Source organism: Schistocerca gregaria, unplaced genomic scaffold, assembly GCF_023897955.1.
Source record: "Schistocerca gregaria isolate iqSchGreg1 unplaced genomic scaffold, iqSchGreg1.2 ptg000240l, whole genome shotgun sequence".
Taxonomy (NCBI): Eukaryota; Metazoa; Arthropoda; class Insecta; order Orthoptera; family Acrididae; genus Schistocerca; species Schistocerca gregaria.
In genome coordinates this window covers 1,751,947-1,770,414 of record NW_026061752.1, presented here as the reverse complement: position 1 = coordinate 1,770,414, position 18,468 = coordinate 1,751,947, and the positions used below count along the sequence as shown (strand labels likewise).

Sequence of the window (18,468 nt, the reverse complement as noted above, 5' to 3'; positions counted from 1 at the left end):
TGTACTAATTTTTTTTAGTTACTTTAGATTGACACTCTAATGTTATTTATTTTAACTAACTCCTTAAATTATCTTAGATAATCACTTAATAAATAAATTTACTGAAGTTCTTTCAATTACAATTGGTATAAATCTGTGGTTTGCTCCACAGATTTCTGAGCATTGTCCAAAGAATAATCCAGGTCGATTTATTGTGAATGTTCCTTGATTTAACCGACCTGGCGTTGCATCAATTTTAACCCCTAATGCAGGAACTGCTCATGAGTGTAGAACATCTGATGCTCTTGTTAATACTCGTACATCTGTATTTATTGGTAGGATTGTTCGGTTATCTACATCTAGTAGTCGGAATCCATCATTTTCTAGGTCTTGTTCTGGTGTTATATAAGTGTCAAATTCTACGTCTATGAAGTCTGAATATTCATATCTTCAATATCATTGTCGTCCAATGGTTTTAATTGTAATTATTGCATCTACTGAATCATCAAGTAAATATAATAGTCGTAATGATGGAAGGGCAATAAAAATTAATGTAATTGCTGGTAAAGCTGTTCAGATTGTTTCAATTAAATGTCCATGAAGTATATTACGGTTAGTATAGGCAATAAATAATATATAACTTAGGGCATAACCTACAATTACTGTAATTAATAATAATACGACCATAGTATGATCATGAAAGAATGATAATTGCTCCATTAATGGTGAAGCTCCATCTTGAAGAGATAAATTTGATCATGTTGCCATTAATAAATATTTTCTAATAAAAGGTCAAACCTTTATTTGTAGAGCTTAAATCTACTGCACTAATCTGCCATATTAGAATCTAGAGATTAATGGTAATTCTGAGTAACTATGTTCTGCAGGAGGGTTATTTTGTAGTCATTCTGTTGATCTTCTTATGTTAGCTCTAAATATAATTGCTCGGTTTGTAATCATTCTTTCTCATATAATTACAATGAATATAATGATTCCTACAATAGAAATTGTAGACCCAATTCTTGATACTACGTTTCATGATGTATATGCGTCTGGGTAGTCAGAGTATCGTCGAGGTATTCCTGCTAATCCTAGGAAGTGTTGAGGAAAGAATGTTAAATTTACTCCAATGAATATAATTGTAAATTGGATTTTTAATCATGTATTATTTATAGTTAATCCTGTAAATAGTGGATATCATTGAATGACACCTCCTATAATTGCAAATACTGCTCCTATAGATAATACATAATGAAAGTGGGCTACTACATAATATGTATCATGTAATACAATATCAAGTGATGAATTTGCTAATACTAATCCTGTTAATCCACCAATTGTAAATAGGAAAATAAATCCTAGAGCTCATAATAATGGTGGATTGAACTTGAATTTAGTTCCATATAATGTAGCTAATCATCTAAATACCTTAATTCCTGTAGGTACAGCAATAATTATTGTTGCTGATGTAAAATATGCTCGTGTGTCAACATCCATTCCTACTGTAAACATATGATGTGCTCATACAGTAAATCCTATTAGTCCAATTGATAGTATAGCATAAATTATACCTAATGTTCCAAATGATTCAATTTTTCCTCTTTCTTGAAATACAATATGTGAAATAATTCCGAACCCCGGTAGAATTAAAATATAAACTTCTGGGTGTCCAAAGAATCAAAATAGATGTTGATATAGAATTGGGTCACCCCCTCCTGCAGGGTCAAAGAATGATGTATTTAAATTTCGATCTGTTAATAATATAGTAATAGCTCCTGCTAAAACTGGAAGTGAAAGAAGGAGAAGTAATGCTGTAATAGCTACAGATCATACAAATAAAGGTGTTTGATCTAAAGTTATACTTTCTGATCGTATATTAATTGCTGTTGTAATGAAATTCACTGCACCAAGAATAGATGATACACCTGCTAAGTGCAGTGAAAAAATAGCTAGATCTACAGATGCACCCCCGTGTGCAATAGCTCCTGCTAGAGGAGGGTAAACTGTTCATCCTGTACCAGCACCATTATCTACTATAGAAGATGTAAGAAGAAGGGTTAGTGAAGGTGGTAGTAATCAAAAACTTATATTATTTATTCGTGGAAATGCTATATCTGGTGCACCAATTATTAGTGGAACAAGTCAATTACCAAATCCACCAATTATAATAGGTATTACTATAAAGAAAATTATTACGAATGCGTGAGCTGTAATTATAACATTATAAATCTGGTCATCCCCAATTAGAGATCCGGGTTGGCCAAGTTCAGCACGAATAAGTATTCTTATTGATGTTCCTACTATTCCTGCTCATGCTCCAAATATGAAGTATAAAGTACCAATGTCCTTATGGTTTGTTGAGAATAATCATTTTTGCGGTAAGATGGCTGAATTTTAGGTGGTAGACTGTAAATCTACTTATGAGATGTTTTCTCTCTTATCATATTTAGGTCTTATATTCAATTATGATTCTAGACTGCAATTCTAGAGGTGTAAAATTTTACTAAGGCCTAAAAGATTATTCTTTTAATTATAACTTTGAAGGTTATTAGTTTGATTAACTTAAGTCCTTAGTATAATGAAATTAAGGTTGATGTTGAAATCAATCCTATTGTTGAAATTATTACTGTTATAGGAAGAATGATTCTTGATTTTTGGGACTTTATCTTTATAGATCACGAATTTTCTGTGTATGATATAATTAGAGCTGAGAATCTAATACGTATAAAGTAGTAGAGTGTAATTGTAGTTAATACAACTATAATAGTTATAATAGTTGTTATATTGTTTTCTATTAATGATTGTATTACAATTCATTTTGGTAAGAATCCAAGGAATGGTGGTAGTCCACCTAAAGATAATAAAGATAAGAATATTATGAATTTAATTTCGGTTTTTATATTTCTGGCTGAATAAATTTGATTTATGAAAAATAAATTTATTTGCTTAAATAATAAAACTATAATTAATCTTAATAGTGAGTAAATAATGAAGTATAGTTCTCAGATGTTTTCTCTGACTGTTAATGATCTAATTATTCAACCTAGATGTCTGATTGATGAATATGCTAAAAGTTGTCGTAAGGATGTTTGATTTAAACCTCCTATTGCCCCAATAATAATTCTTAAGATAATAATTGTTCAAATAAAAGTTCTTAATTGAATACAATAAGATAAGACCATTATTGGGGCGATTTTTTGTCATGTTATTAATGTTAAACAATTATTTCATCTTGATGCTCCTATAACTTCTGGAAATCAGAAATGGAAAGGTGCAGCTCCAATCTTTAATAATAGTCTAGATCTAATTATTATTGATGGGATAAATTCTGTTTCCCATCCCATGGGATATTTTATTTGAATCAGCAAAATTGAAAATAATAATATTGTCAATGCTATTGCTTGGACAATAAAATATTTAATTGATGATTGATTTATTATTATATTTTTATTTCTTGTTAGGAGCGGAATAAATGAAAGTAAGTTGATATCAAGTCCTATTCAAACCCCAAATCAGGAATTTGATGAAATGGACAGGATCGTTCCTATCATTAATGTTGATAGGAAGAGAAGTTTTGTAGAATTGTTGGTCATTAAAAAGGAGAGGATTGATACCTCTATAAATGGGGTATGAACCCATTAGCTTGTTTAGCTTACCTTTTTACATTAAGGTGTATGATGCACGTTAGTTTTTGATACTAAAGGAGGTAGTTTAATTCTATCTTATGTAATTTTAATTAAGGTAATTTTATTTACTTTATTTACCCTATCAAGGTAACCCTTTAATCAGGCACTTCATTTATTTAATATATAAATCGAAAGTTTTTTTTTGAAATTCTTTTATGTATTATTTTGTTTAATTAGGATTAATTTATCCTGCTCATTTTATTTTTTTTATATATATATATATAATAAATAATTTATATTAATATATTACATTTAATTGAAATTAAAGTATTATAAGTTCATCTTACCATTATCAATTGATTATTTTAATGCAATTATTTACCTAGGATTATAGCTACTTATGTTTTTAGCTTAAAATAGGTTATTATAATATAATATATATAATAATATGTAATTTAATATTTAATATTATTATAATTGGATATAATAAATAAAATTATTAATTTAAATATAAAATATTATAATTAATATATATAATTATATTAATTATAATAATATAATTATGTAAATTATCTATAATTAGATTATTTAACTAATATATATGAAAGTTAACTTAATATAAAAAAAGAATTCATATTAATAACATATTATATTAAATTACATAATTGTATAAAATATATTTATTATATTATTTAATCTTTCTTTATTTATTAGTGAAAAGAAAGATTAAATAAGAAAGAATATAATACATTTATTGCTATACATGTTCCATATTAATCTTTAATTATATATAATAGAGAAGTTGTTGTGGTCATACATAGGGGCGTTTCTTTTTTTTTTGTTAATGTTTGTGGTTTTTTTCTTTTTTTTTCTTTAAATATTTGAATCTTTTATTTTTTCCTGAATTAATAGATTTAAAATTTTCTTATTTTTTATTTTTAAAAGTTTTATTCTTGCTTGTTTATTCACTTTTTCTTTGTATTATATGTAAGTTTTGTTAGACTAAATGTTCTTTTTGCAGTAATTTGATTTAATTATCAAGTGATTTTGGATTTAGCAATTGATTTAGTATCGGCATAATTCGTGCCAGCAGCCGCGGTTATACGATTGATACAAGTGAATATTATTGGTTAAAACAGTCGTTTATATTATTAGGGTTGAAATATAAATTTGTAAGGTGAAATGTTAAAATTTATTTGTGGCCCTTTTTATGAATCTGTGAAATTTAAATAATAAACTAGGATTAGATACCCTATTATTTTAAATGTTAATTATATTTACCAGGGTACTATTAGTTAAGGTCTTTAAACCCAAAGAATTTGGCGGTATCTCATTCCATTCAGAGGAACCTACCCCATGATTGATAATACACGATTTACTCTACTTAATTTATTTGTTTGTATATCTCCGTTATCAGAGAATCTTTTTAGAGTTATAATTCTCAAGATTTATAATTATAAAATATTTCACGTCAAGGTGCAGCTTATAGTTAAGAGGTGGGTTACAATAGATTTTTGTTTATAACGGATTTGATAGTGAAATACTGTTAATGAAGGTGGATTTGATAGTAATTTAATTTATTTAATTTAACTGATATTGGCTCTGAGATGTGTACACATCGCCCGTCGCTCTCATTATTGATTATTCTATTTTATTTTAAAGTAGCTTCAATTTAGATGAGATAAGTCGTAACATAGTAGATGTACTGGAAAGTGTATCTAGGAAGAGTTTCAAGATATAACTTATTAGTAAAGTGTTTCATTTACACTGAAAATTTTTCTGTGCAAATCAGGATATCTTGATTATTTATTTTATTATATTTATTTTTTGTTTATTTAATTATTTAATATAAATAATTTTATTGTATTTTTGTCTTAGTATATTTTACAGAATTGATTTTTTAAATTATAGTTTATTGGTAATGTAAGTGTTTTATGAAATATTATTTTAAATTTTTTTAAGTAGATTTTATTTATTGTACCTTTTGTATCAGGGTTTATCAAAATTTTAGTATTTATTTTACTTGTCTCGATTTGGGTTGATTTATAAATAATTTATAGTTAATGTATCATAATTATTATTAAATTATTTATAGAAATGAGATGTTAATCGTTTCCCAAGATATCTAGTTTCTTAAGAAAAAATTTAATTTTTTAAAGTTATTTGTTTTTATTTAATTTTTTAAGTAAAAATATTAACTTATTTATTCTTTAAGGGATAAGCTTTGAAGTTAATAACCTATAATTTATTTTATAGAAATATAATAGTAAGCTTTAAACCAGCTATCTTTAAGATTACGTTTTAGTTCATTATTTTTTATTTTGATTTTATAAATATTTTTGGTTTTTTATTAAGATTATTAATTTAATTTTAAAATTTTTGTAATAATGATAGAATTAGTATATTTATTTGTATGAAATTTTTACCTTGTGAACTTATTATAAGGAACTAGGCAAAATTGATTTCCGCCTGTTTATCAAAAACATGTCCTCTTGTTTATATTTTGAGGTCTGGCCTGCTCACTGAGCGTATTTTTAAAGAGCCGCGGTATTTTGACCGTGCAAAGGTAGCATAATCATTAGTCTCTTAATTAGTGGCTGGAATGAATGGCTTGACGAGAAATCAACTGTCTCTTAATAAATTTTTGAATTTAACTTTTGAGTCAAAAGGCTTAAATTCTTCTTTAGGACGAGAAGACCCTATAGAGCTTGACATTTTACTTTTATATAGTTTTTTGTTTGTCTTTCTATATTTAATGATGATGTTTTGTTGGGGTGACATGAAGAATAGATAAACTCTTCATTATTATATCATTTATTTATGTTTGTTATTTTGATCCATAATTTATGATCATAAGATGAAGTTACCTTAGGGATAACAGCGTAATTGTTTTTGAGAGCTCATATCGACAAAGCAGATTGCGACCTCGATGTTGGATTAAGAAAAATTTTGGGTGCAGGAGCCCAATGATTAGGTCTGTTCGACCTTTAAATTCTTACATGATCTGAGTTCAGACCGGCGTGAGCCAGGTCGGTTTCTATCCTAAGATTGTTAATCCATATTAGTACGAAAGGACCATATGGTTAAAATATTTTTTGTTATATTGATTAATATTAATTTATTTACTATTTTGACAGATTAATGTGTTGAATTTAGAATTCATTTATGTAGATTTTTTCTACAAATAGAATTGATACTTTATGATTTATTTATATTTATTTTGAATTTTCTTTTATTGGTTATTTGTGTTTTAATTAGTGTTGCCTTTTTAACTTTATTAGAGCGTAAGGTTTTAGGTTATATTCAGATTCGAAAGGGTCCAAATAAGGTAGGTTTTGTTGGAATTCCTCAGCCATTTAGAGATGCTATTAAGTTAATTTTTAAGGAGCAGCCAATTCCTATTATATCTAATTACCTACTTTATTATTTTTCCCCTGTTTTTAATTTAATGATTTCTTTAGCCGTTTGAGTAATTTTTCCTTATTTAACTTATATGTGTTCTTTTTCTTATGGATTTTTATTTTTTTATGTTGTACTAGATTAGGTGTTTATACTGTTATAATTGCTGGTTGATCTTCTAATTCAAATTATTCATTATTAGGTTCTCTTCGTTCTGTTGCTCAAACAATTTCTTATGAAGTTAGTTTAGCTTTAATTTTATTGTCTTTAATTATTTTAATTGGTAGTTTTAATATGTTTGATTTTATAAACTATCAGCTTTATTGTTGATTTATTATTATTTCTTTTCCTTTAGCTTTAGCTTGTTTTGCTTCTTGCTTAGCTGAAACTAATCGTACTCCTTTTGATTTTGCTGAAGGGGAATCTGAGTTAGTTTCAGGATTTAATATTGAGTATGGTGCGGGTGGTTTTACTTTAATTTTTTAGCTGAATATACTAGAATTGTCTTCATAAGAATGTTATTGGCTTTAATTTTTTTGGGCGGTGATTTTTATTCTTTTATATTTTTTATTAAGCTTGCTATTATATCTTTTGGTTTTATTTGGGTTCGTGGAACATTACCACGGTTCCGTTATGATAAATTAATGTACTTAGCTTGAAAAAGTTTTTTACCTTTATCTTTGAATTTTTTTATTTTCTTTGTTGGTTTAAAGATTTTATTTATCTCATTTGTTTAGTGAAATTTTTTGAGAAAAGTTAATAGAAGAGTTAACCTTCTAATTTTATGTTTTCAAAACATATGCTTTTCCTAAGCTAATTAACTTTATTCCTTAATTAATTTATCTCATGCGTTTGCGACATGGACATTAATTAAGAAATATGTGAAGTAAATAATTGTTAAGATTTGACCTGTTATAATATAAGGTTCTTCAACAGGTCGTTTACCAATTCACGTTAGTAAGCATACAACAACTACTATAATTCAGAATAAAATTTGATTAATAGGGTAAAATTGAATGCCTCGGAATGGTGTTTTATTATAAAATGGTAAAATTATTAAGATTCTAATTGATAAAAATAATGCAATAACACCTCCTAACTTATTAGGGATAGATCGTAGAATTGCATATGCAAATAGGAAATATCATTCTGGTTGAATGTGAACTGGTGTTACTAATGGGTTGGCAGGTACAAAGTTATCTGGATCTCCTAATAGGTAAGGATTAATTAAACATAGTATAATTAATAATGATGTTATTATTACAAATGTAATAGAATCCTTAAAGGTAAAGTATGGATGGAATGGAATTTTTTCAATATCTCCATTTAGTCCAAGAGGATTATTAGATCCTGTTTGGTGAAGAAAAAATAAATGAATTGCTGCTATAGCAGCAATAATAAATGGTAATACAAAATGGAATGTGAAGAATCGATTTAATGTTGCATTATCAACAGCGAATCCTCCTCATACTCATTGGACTAAATCTGTTCCTAAGTATGGGATTGCTGATAATAAATTAGTAATTACTGTTGTACCTCAAAAAGATATTTGGCCTCAGGGTAAGACATATCCTATAAATGCAGTTGCTATAACTAAAAATAAAATCACTGTACCAATTATTCAGGTATGTATATATATATAAGATCCATAGTAAATTCCCCGTCCTACATGTAAGTAAATACAAATAAAAAATATAGATGCTCCATTTGCGTGTAAGGTTCGGATAATTCAACCATTATTTACGTCTCGGCAGATGTGTACTACACTACTGAATGCTATTTCAATATTCGATGTATGATGTATAGCTAAAAATAGTCCAGTTACGATTTGAATTACCAAACATAACCCTAATAGGGATCCAAAATTTCATCAAAATGAAATATTTGTTGGGGCAGGTAAGTCAATTAAAGAGTTATTAATAATTTTAATTAAAGGATGTCTTAATCGTAAGGGTTTATTCATTAGTAATTATCTTATTTTACGAATAGGTCCCTGATTAATATTGGTGATTTTAACAACTGCTAGTAGTGCTAAAAATAAATAAATTATTATTATTATTGTAGTAATGAATGTTGGTCTATTATATAATTTTTCTAAAGATATTGTTATTTCTTGATAATTGATTGAATTATCAATATTTATAGTTTCGGTGTTTTTGAAAAAGTCTATAAATATAGATATATCTAGAATAATTAATATTAATATGATAAATACTCACATTATTAATGTAATAATTATAGTGATTGATTTAGGCTGAAATATTTCGTTTGATGCAATTCTTGTAATGTAAATAAATAATACTAGTATACCACCAAGAAATGTTAAAAATAAAATATATGATAATCAATATCTTTCTATTATTGTTCCTGTTATTAATCCAACTAGGAAGGTTTGAAGGATAATAAAAAGCATTATTGGTATTGGGTGTCTTAATTTAATAAAATTAATATTTATTACATTTGATAATGATATAATTATTATTTTGATCATTTCAGGGGTTAGTTTATTTAAAATACCGGTTTCGGGGACCGATTATGGAAGCTTTTCCACCTCTGAAGTTTTAAAAGTGGGGGCTGGACTTATTTCCGGTTTACAAGACCGATTTAAACTATTAAAACTAATGTTTATATTCTTTATTTTTACTTCTTTATTGATTTATTTTGCTGGTGTTTATGTTTTTTCTTCTAAATGTAAACATTTATTAATGGTTCTTTTGAGATTAGAATATATTGTTCTTTCTTTATTTATGTTAGTTATTGTTTTTCTTATTGAGTTTGATTATGATTATTTTTTTCCTGTTATTTTTTTAGTTTTTTCTGTTTGTGAGGGGGCTTTAGGTCTTTCTATTTTAGTTTCAATAATTCGTTCTCATGGTAATGATTTTTTTAATTCTTTTGGTTTATCTTTATGTTAAAGTATTTATTTATAACTATTTTTTTGATCCCTCTTTGTTTATTAAATAATTGTTGATGGTTGGTTCATTCTTTAATGTTTCTGTCGGGTTTTGTTTTTATAATTTGTGTTTATTCATATGCTGATTTGAATATAATTAGATATTATTTTGGTATTGATTATTTTTCTTTTAGTTTAATTTTACTTAGTTTTTGGATTTGTTCTTTAATAATCACTGCTAGAGGTTCAGGTTATTTAAGTTCATATCATTCTAATTTTTTTGTTTTTATGGTTTTGATTTTAATAATTATGCTTTATTGTTCATTTGCTAGATTAAGTCTTCTTTCTTTTTATATTTTTTTGAGGCTAGATTAGTTCCTACTTTACTTTTAATTTTGGGTTGGGGTTATCAACCTGAGCGTTTGCAGGCTGGTGTTTATTTAATTTTTTATACTTTGGTTGCTAGATTACCTTTATTATTAGTTTTATTTAAGGTTTATGATTTTTCTAATAATTTATATTTTCCTTTATTGGTTGATTTTGGTTCTTATTATTTTATGTTTTATGTATTTATAATTTTGGCTTTTTTAGTTAAGATAATATGTTTTTGGTTCATTTATGACTTCCTAAGGCTCATGTAGAGGCCCCTATTTCAGGTAGAATAATTCTTGCTGGTGTTTTATTAAAGTTAGGTGGTTATGGTATTTTTCGTGTTATAAAGGTTATTTCTTATTTGGGTTTAAAGTTTAATTATTTTTGATTGTCTTTAGGTTTATCTGGGGGTGTTATTGTAAGATTTATTTGTTTTCGTCAGGTTGATTTAAAGTCTTTAATTGCATATTCTTCTGTTGCTCCTATAAGAATGGTTATTGGTGGATTGATGACTATGAATTGATGAGGTTGTGTAGGTTCTCTTTCTCTAATGGTTGGTCATGGTTTATGTTCTTCTGGTTTATTTTGTTTATCTAATATTATTTATGAACGTTTAGGTAGACGAAGATTATTAATTAACAAGGGTATAATTAATTTGATGCCAAGAATGGCTTTATGATGATTTCTTTTAAGATCATCAAATATGGCTGCTCCTCCTTCTTTAAATTTGGTAGGTGAAATTAGATTATTAAATAGAATTATATCTTGATCTTCTTTTAGATTCTTTGCTTTGATTTTTTTATCTTTTTTTAGAGCTGTTTATACTTTGTATATATATTCTTATTCTCAGCATGGGAATTATTATTCTGGTGTTTATACTTGTTCTCTTGGTTATTTTCGTGAATATCATCTTTTACTTTTACATTGATTGCCTTTAAATATTCTCTGTTTAAAGGGTGAATATTTCTTCGTTTAGTTTGCTTCAGTATTTTAATTAAAAATATTGTTTTGTGGAATCAATGATATGAAGTTTTTCATCTTAGGCCGTGAATTTATTTTCTATTTGTTCTTTGAGTTTTTTTTCTTTGTTTATTTCGAGAACTATAATTTTTATTTTAGGTATTTATTATTCAATAATTGATTATAGAGTTTTTGTTGAGTGAGAGCTTTTCAATTTAAATGGTTCTATAGTTGTTATAACTTTAATTTTGGATTGAATATCTCTTATTTTTATATCTTTTGTTATATATATTTCTTCTTTGGTTATTTATTATAGAGAGGATTATATATCTGGTGAAAAGAATATAAATCGTTTTATTATTATTGTTTTAATATTTATTCTTTCTATAGGTTTTTTAATTATTAGTCCTAATTTAATTAGAATTTTATTAGGTTGAGATGGTTTAGGTTTAGTTTCTTATTGTTTAGTTATTTATTATCAAAATGTAAAATCTTATAGTGCTGGTATAATAACTGCACTTTCTATTCGTATTGGTGATGTTGCTATTTTAATTTCTATTGCATGAATGTTAAATTTTGGTGGTTGAAATTATATTTATTATTATGATTTTATTTCTAATTCTTTTGAAATAAAGCTCATTACTATATTAATTGCTTTAGCAGCTATAACTAAGAGAGCTCAGATTCCTTTCTCTTCATGACTTCCTGCTGCTATAGCAGCTCCTACTCCTGTTTCTGCTTTAGTTCATTCTTCTACTCTTGTTACTGCTGGTGTTTATTTATTAATTCGTTTTAGACCAATATTGGATACTTATAATTGTGGTTGATTTTTACTTTTAATTGGTTGTATAACTATATTTATGGCTGGATTGGGCGCTAATTTTGAGTTTGATTTAAAGAAGATTATTGCTCTTTCTACTTTAAGACAACTTGGTTTAATAATAAGAATTTTGGCTATAGGTTATCCAAAGCTTGCATTTTTTCATTTATTGGCTCATGCTTTATTTAAGGCATTATTATTTATATGTGCAGGTTCAATAATTCATAATTGAAGGATTCTCAGGATATTCGTTTTATAGGATCAATTGTTAATTTCATACCTTTAACTTCAGTTTGTTTTAATGTTTCTAGTTTATCTTTGTGTGGAATACCTTTTTTAGCGGGATTTTATTCAAAGGATTTAATTCTTGAGATGGTTTGTTTAAGATGAATTAATTGTTTAATTTTTTTTCTTTATTTTTTTCTACTGGTTTAACTGCTTCTTATTCTTTTCGTTTGTTTTATTATTCAATATCTGGTGATAATAATTTTTATTCTAGATTTTCTTTTGATGATAAGGGTTATTATATTTCATTTGGAATAATTGGTCTATTGTTTGTTGCTGTTTTTGGTGGTAGTCTTTTATCTTGATTAATTTTTCCTATTCCTCATGTGATTGCTTTACCTTATTATTTAAAGTTTTTAACTATTACAGTTGTTATTTTAGGTGCTTATTTAGGTTATCTTATTTCTAATTTTGATTTTTCTCATAATTTATTTTCTTTAAGTATACTTTCTTTTGTTAGATTTGCTGGTTCTATATGATTTATACCTTTTCTTTCAACTAAGTTTATTAGATATATTCCTTTAAAAATAGGTTATTATTCATCTAAGTCATTTGATTATGGTTGAGGTGAATTACTTGGTGGTCAAGGTTTATATAGATTATTTATTTATTTAATTGGTTATATTCAAGGTTGATATGATTCTAATTTCAAGATTTATCTTTTAACTTTTATTTTTTGAATATTTATTTTGGTAATATTGTTTTTCGTTTACTTAAATAGCTTATAATTAGAGCGTGACACTGAAGATGTTAAGGAAGTATTTTTACTTTTAAGTATTTTTAAATATAGATATATTATTTTTACAGTGAAAATGTAATGTTTTATTTAAACTATATAGATTTTAGAAATGTTAACGGAGTTTAACCGCTAATATAAAAAGTTAGCAGCTTTCATATTGGCTTTACATTTCCTTAATTGGAACTATTATAGTTCAATTATATTATTAACAGTAATACGCCTCTTTTTGGCTTCAATTAATATGAATAAGGGTAGTACATACCAATCTTCCAGGTCGAAACTGACTGCAATATTTCGCTTCTTATTCTATTTAAGGTTGATTGATAATATCAATACTTTTTGAATGCAACCCAAATGTTATATTTAACTACAACCCTTCATTCTGCTCATTGTAATGCTCCTTGGTTTCATTCATGGTATAGTCCTCCTAATAGAACTAGAATAAAAAATATTGTTGATACTGTTCAGATTATAATGTCTGAAGTTTTAAAAATAATTACAATTGGTAGAATTAGTGCAATTTCTACATCAAAAATTAAAAAGATTACTGCGATTAGGAAGAATCGTATTGAGAATGGTATTCGTGCTGATCTTTTTGGATCAAACCCACATTCAAATGGTGATCTTTTTTCTCGATCATTAATTAATTTTTTTGATAGTGTTGTTGCCAGGATTATAACAATTATTGGAATAATAAATCTAATGAAAACTCTTGTTGATAGAATTAGAATTGTTTTTCTTGATTTATATCAAGCTTTCTGATTGGAAGTCAAATGTACTATTTATACTAGAAAAACAATTATCTACCTCATCAATAAATAGAGATATATAAGAATAATCATACTACGTCTACGAAGTGTCAGTATCATGCTGCTGCTTCAAATCCAAAGTGATGTCTTGGTGAAAATTGATTTATTGAGTGTCGAAGTAGACATGTTGATAAAAAGATTGTTCCAATAATTACGTGTAAACCATGGAATCCTGTTGCAACAAAGAATGTTGATCCATAAACTGCATCTGCAATGGTAAAAGGTGCTTCTCAATATTCATATGCTTGAAGTATTGTAAAGTATAGTCCTAATAACACTGTGAAGAATAATCCTTGTAGTGCTTGAGTATGATTAGATTCCATTAAACTATGATGTGCTCATGTTACTGTTACTCCTGATGCTAAAAGAATAGCTGTATTAAGTAATGGAATTTGTATAGGGTTAAAGGGTTGAATTCCTATTGGAGGTCATAGTATTCCTAGTTCAATTGTTGGTGCTAATCTTCTTCTAAAGAATGCTCAAAAAAAGAAACGAAAAATAATACCTCTGATGCAATAAATAAAATTATTCCTCATCGTAATCCAATTGATACAAATCCTGTATGTAATCCTTGATATGTTCCTTCTCGTACTACATCTCGTCATCATTGAATTATAGTTAGTAGGGTAATTCCAAATCCAATTATGAATAAGTTAATATTAAATAGGTGGAATCATTTTGCTAGTCCTGATACTAGGACTATTGCTCCAATTGCTCCTGTTAATGGTCAAGGTCTATAGTCTACTAAGTGGAATGGGTGGTTTGAGTGAGTTGTTAACATAGGTTTAATATACTTCTCTAGAATATAGAGTTCTTAGAATTGAGAAAACATAGGCTTGAATTATTGCTACTGCTGATTCTAGAATTAATAGAAGTATTTGTCCAATAATTAGTAATGAGATTAAGTTTATTGCTATAGATGGTCCTGTGTTTCCTAATAAGGTTAATAATAAGTGTCCTGCAATTATATTTGCTGCCAACCGTACTGCTAATGTACCTGGTCGAATAACATTACTAACTGTTTCAATTAGTACTATAAATGATATTAATGCAGGCGGTGTACCTTGTGGTACAAAGTGTGTAAATATATGATTAGTATGGTTAATTCATCCAAATAATATAAATCTTAGCCATATAGGTAGGGCAATTGCAAATGTTAATGCTAAATGTCTTGTTCTAGTAAAAATATAAGGGAATAATCCTATGAAATTGTTAAATAATATTATAATAAAAGTTGAGATGAAAATGAATGTTGTTCCATTAAATGATTTTGGTCCAAGAAGTGTTTTAAATTCATTATGTAAGGTTAAATTTAGTTTATTTCAGATAATGTTAATTCGTGATGGTGTAAGTCAAAATAGTGATGGGATTAATAATAGTCCTAGAAATGTTCTAGTTCAATTTAATGATAAATTAAAGATGTTAGTTGATGGGTCAAATGTTGAGAATAGATTTGTTATCATTTTCAATTTAAGTTTTTTATTTCAATTGTTCCTTTTTCTGCTCCTTTAATAAGGTTAGGTTTAAATGAGAAGAAGTTTATTTGATTAAACAAGATTAATGTAGCTGAAAATATAATGAATAGTGAGAATCATATAAGAGGGGATATTTGAGGGATTTGGATATAATTTCCCCATCAGAAGTAGTCGTTAATTTACTATTATTTGGTTTAAGAGACCATTACTTACTTTCAGTCATCTGATGAATTTCAAGGTGTACTAATTTTTTTTAGTTACTTTAGATTGACACTCTAATGTTATTTATTTTAACTAACTCCTTAAATTATCTTAGGTAATCACTTAATAAATAAATTTACTGAAGTTCTTTCAATTACAATTGGTATAAATCTGTGGTTTGCTCCACAGATTTCTGAGCATTGTCCAAAGAATAATCCAGGTCGTTTTATTGTGAATGTTCCTTGATTTAACCGACCTGGCGTTGCATCAATTTTAACCCCTAATGCAGGAACTGCTCATGAGTGTAGAACATCTGATGCTCTTGTTAATACTCGTACTTCTGTATTTATTGGTAGGATTGTTCGGTTATCTACATCTAGTAGTTGGAATCCATCATTTTCTAGGTCTTGTTCTGGTGTTATATAAGTGTCAAATTCTACGTCTATGAAGTCTGAATATTCATATCTTCAATATCATTGTCGTCCAATGGTTTTAATTGTAATTATTGCATCTACTGAATCATCAAGTAAATATAATAGTCGTAATGATGGAAGGGCAATAAAAATTAATGTAATTGCTGGTAAAGCTGTTCAGATTGTTTCAATTAAATGTCCATGAAGTATATTACGGTTAGTATAGGCAATAAATAATATATAACTTAGGGCATAACCTACAATTACTGTAATTAATAATAATACGACCATAGTATGATCATGAAAGAATGATAATTGCTCCATTAATGGTGAAGCTCCATCTTGAAGAGATAAATTTGATCATGTTGCCATTAATAAATATTTTCTAATAAAAGGTCAAACCTTTATTTGTAGAGCTTAAATCTACTGCACTAATCTGCCATATTAGAATCTAGAGATTAATGGTAATTCTGAGTAACTATGTTCTGCAGGAGGGTTATTTTGTAGTCATTCTGTTGATCTTCTTATGTTAGCTCTAAATATAATTGCTCGGTTTGTAATCATTCTTTCTCATATAATTACAATGAATATAATGATTCCTACAATAGAAATTGTAGACCCAATTCTTGATACTACGTTTCATGATGTATATGCGTCTGGGTAGTCAGAGTATCGTCGAGGTATTCCTGCTAATCCTAGGAAGTGTTGAGGAAAGAATGTTAAATTTACTCCAATGAATATAATTGTAAATTGGATTTTTAATCATGTATTATTTATAGTTAATCCTGTAAATAGTGGATATCATTGAATGACACCTCCTATAATTGCAAATACTGCTCCTATAGATAATACATAATGAAAGTGGGCTACTACATAATATGTATCATGTAATACAATATCAAGTGATGAATTTGCTAATACTAATCCTGTTAATCCACCAATTGTAAATAGGAAAATAAATCCTAGAGCTCATAATAATGGTGGATTGAACTTGAATTTAGTTCCATATAATGTAGCTAATCATCTAAATACCTTAATTCCTGTAGGTACAGCAATAATTATTGTTGCTGATGTAAAATATGCTCGTGTGTCAACATCCATTCCTACTGTAAATATATGATGTGCTCATACAATAAATCCTATTAGTCCAATTGATAGTATAGCATAAATTATACCTAATGTTCCAAATGATTCAATTTTTCCTCTTTCTTGACATACAATATGTGAAATAATTCCGAACCCCGGTAGAATTAAAATATAAACTTCTGGGTGTCCAAAGAATCAAAATAGATGTTGATATAGAATTGGGTCACCCCCTCCTGCAGGGTCAAAGAATGATGTATTTAAATTTCGATCTGTTAATAATATAGTAATAGCTCCTGCTAAAACTGGAAGTGAAAGAAGGAGAAGTAATGCTGTAATAGCTACAGATCATACAAATAAAGGTGTTTGATCTAAAGTTATACTTTCTGATCGTATATTAATTGCTGTTGTAATGAAATTCACTGCACCAAGAATAGATGATACACCTGCTAAGTGCAGTGAAAAAATAGCTAGATCTACAGATGCACCCCCGTGTGCAATAGCTCCTGCTAGAGGAGGGTAAACTGTTCATCCTGTACCAGCACCATTATCTACTATAGAAGATGTAAGAAGAAGGGTTAGTGAAGGTGGTAGTAATCAAAAACTTATATTATTTATTCGTGGAAATGCTATATCTGGTGCACCAATTATTAGTGGAACAAGTCAATTACCAAATCCACCAATTATAATAGGTATTACTATAAAGAAAATTATTACGAATGCGTGAGCTGTAATAATAACATTATAAATCTGGTCATCCCCAATTAGAGATCCGGGTTGGCCAAGTTCAGCACGAATAAGTATTCTTATTGATGTTCCTACTATTCCTGCTCATGCTCCAAATATGAAGTATAAAGTACCAATGTCCTTATGGTTTGTTGAGAATAATCATTTTTGCGGTAAGATGGCTGAATTTTAGGTGGTAGACTGTAAATCTACTTATGAGATGTTTTCTCTCTTATCATATTTAGGTCTTATATTCAATTATGATTCTAGACTGCAATTCTAGAGGTGTAAAATTTTACTAAGGCCTAAAAGATTATTCTTTTAATTATAACTTTGAAGGTTATTAGTTTGATTAACTTAAGTCCTTAGTATAATGAAATTAAGGTTGATGTTGAAATCAATCCTATTGTTGAAATTATTACTGTTATAGGAAGAATGATTCTTGATTTTTGGGACTTTATCTTTATAGATCACGAATTTTCTGTGTATGATATAATTAGAGCTGAGAATCTAATACGTATAAAGTAGTAGAGTGTAATTGTAGTTAATACAACTATAATAGTTATAATAGTTGTTATATTGTTTTCTATTAATGATTGTATTACAATTCATTTTGGTAAGAATCCAAGGAATGGTGGTAGTCCACCTAAAGATAATAAAGATAAGAATATTATGAATTTAATTTCGG

General features: G+C 27.4%; 2 long non-coding RNA genes across 2 annotated transcripts in view; both read right to left on the bottom strand.

Moving 5' to 3' along the window:
* The window catches only part of LOC126305058 (uncharacterized), a 56,145-nt gene that overhangs the window by 16,687 nt on the left and 20,990 nt on the right, over positions 1 to 18,468 (bottom strand). The window lies entirely within an intron of this gene.
* On the bottom strand, positions 825 to 17,939 carry LOC126305059 (uncharacterized). Its single transcript, XR_007553300.1, has 2 exons — positions 17,147 to 17,939; positions 825 to 1,550 (listed from the first exon to the last, which is right to left on the bottom strand). It is a non-coding gene; the product is annotated as an uncharacterized LOC126305059 (long non-coding RNA).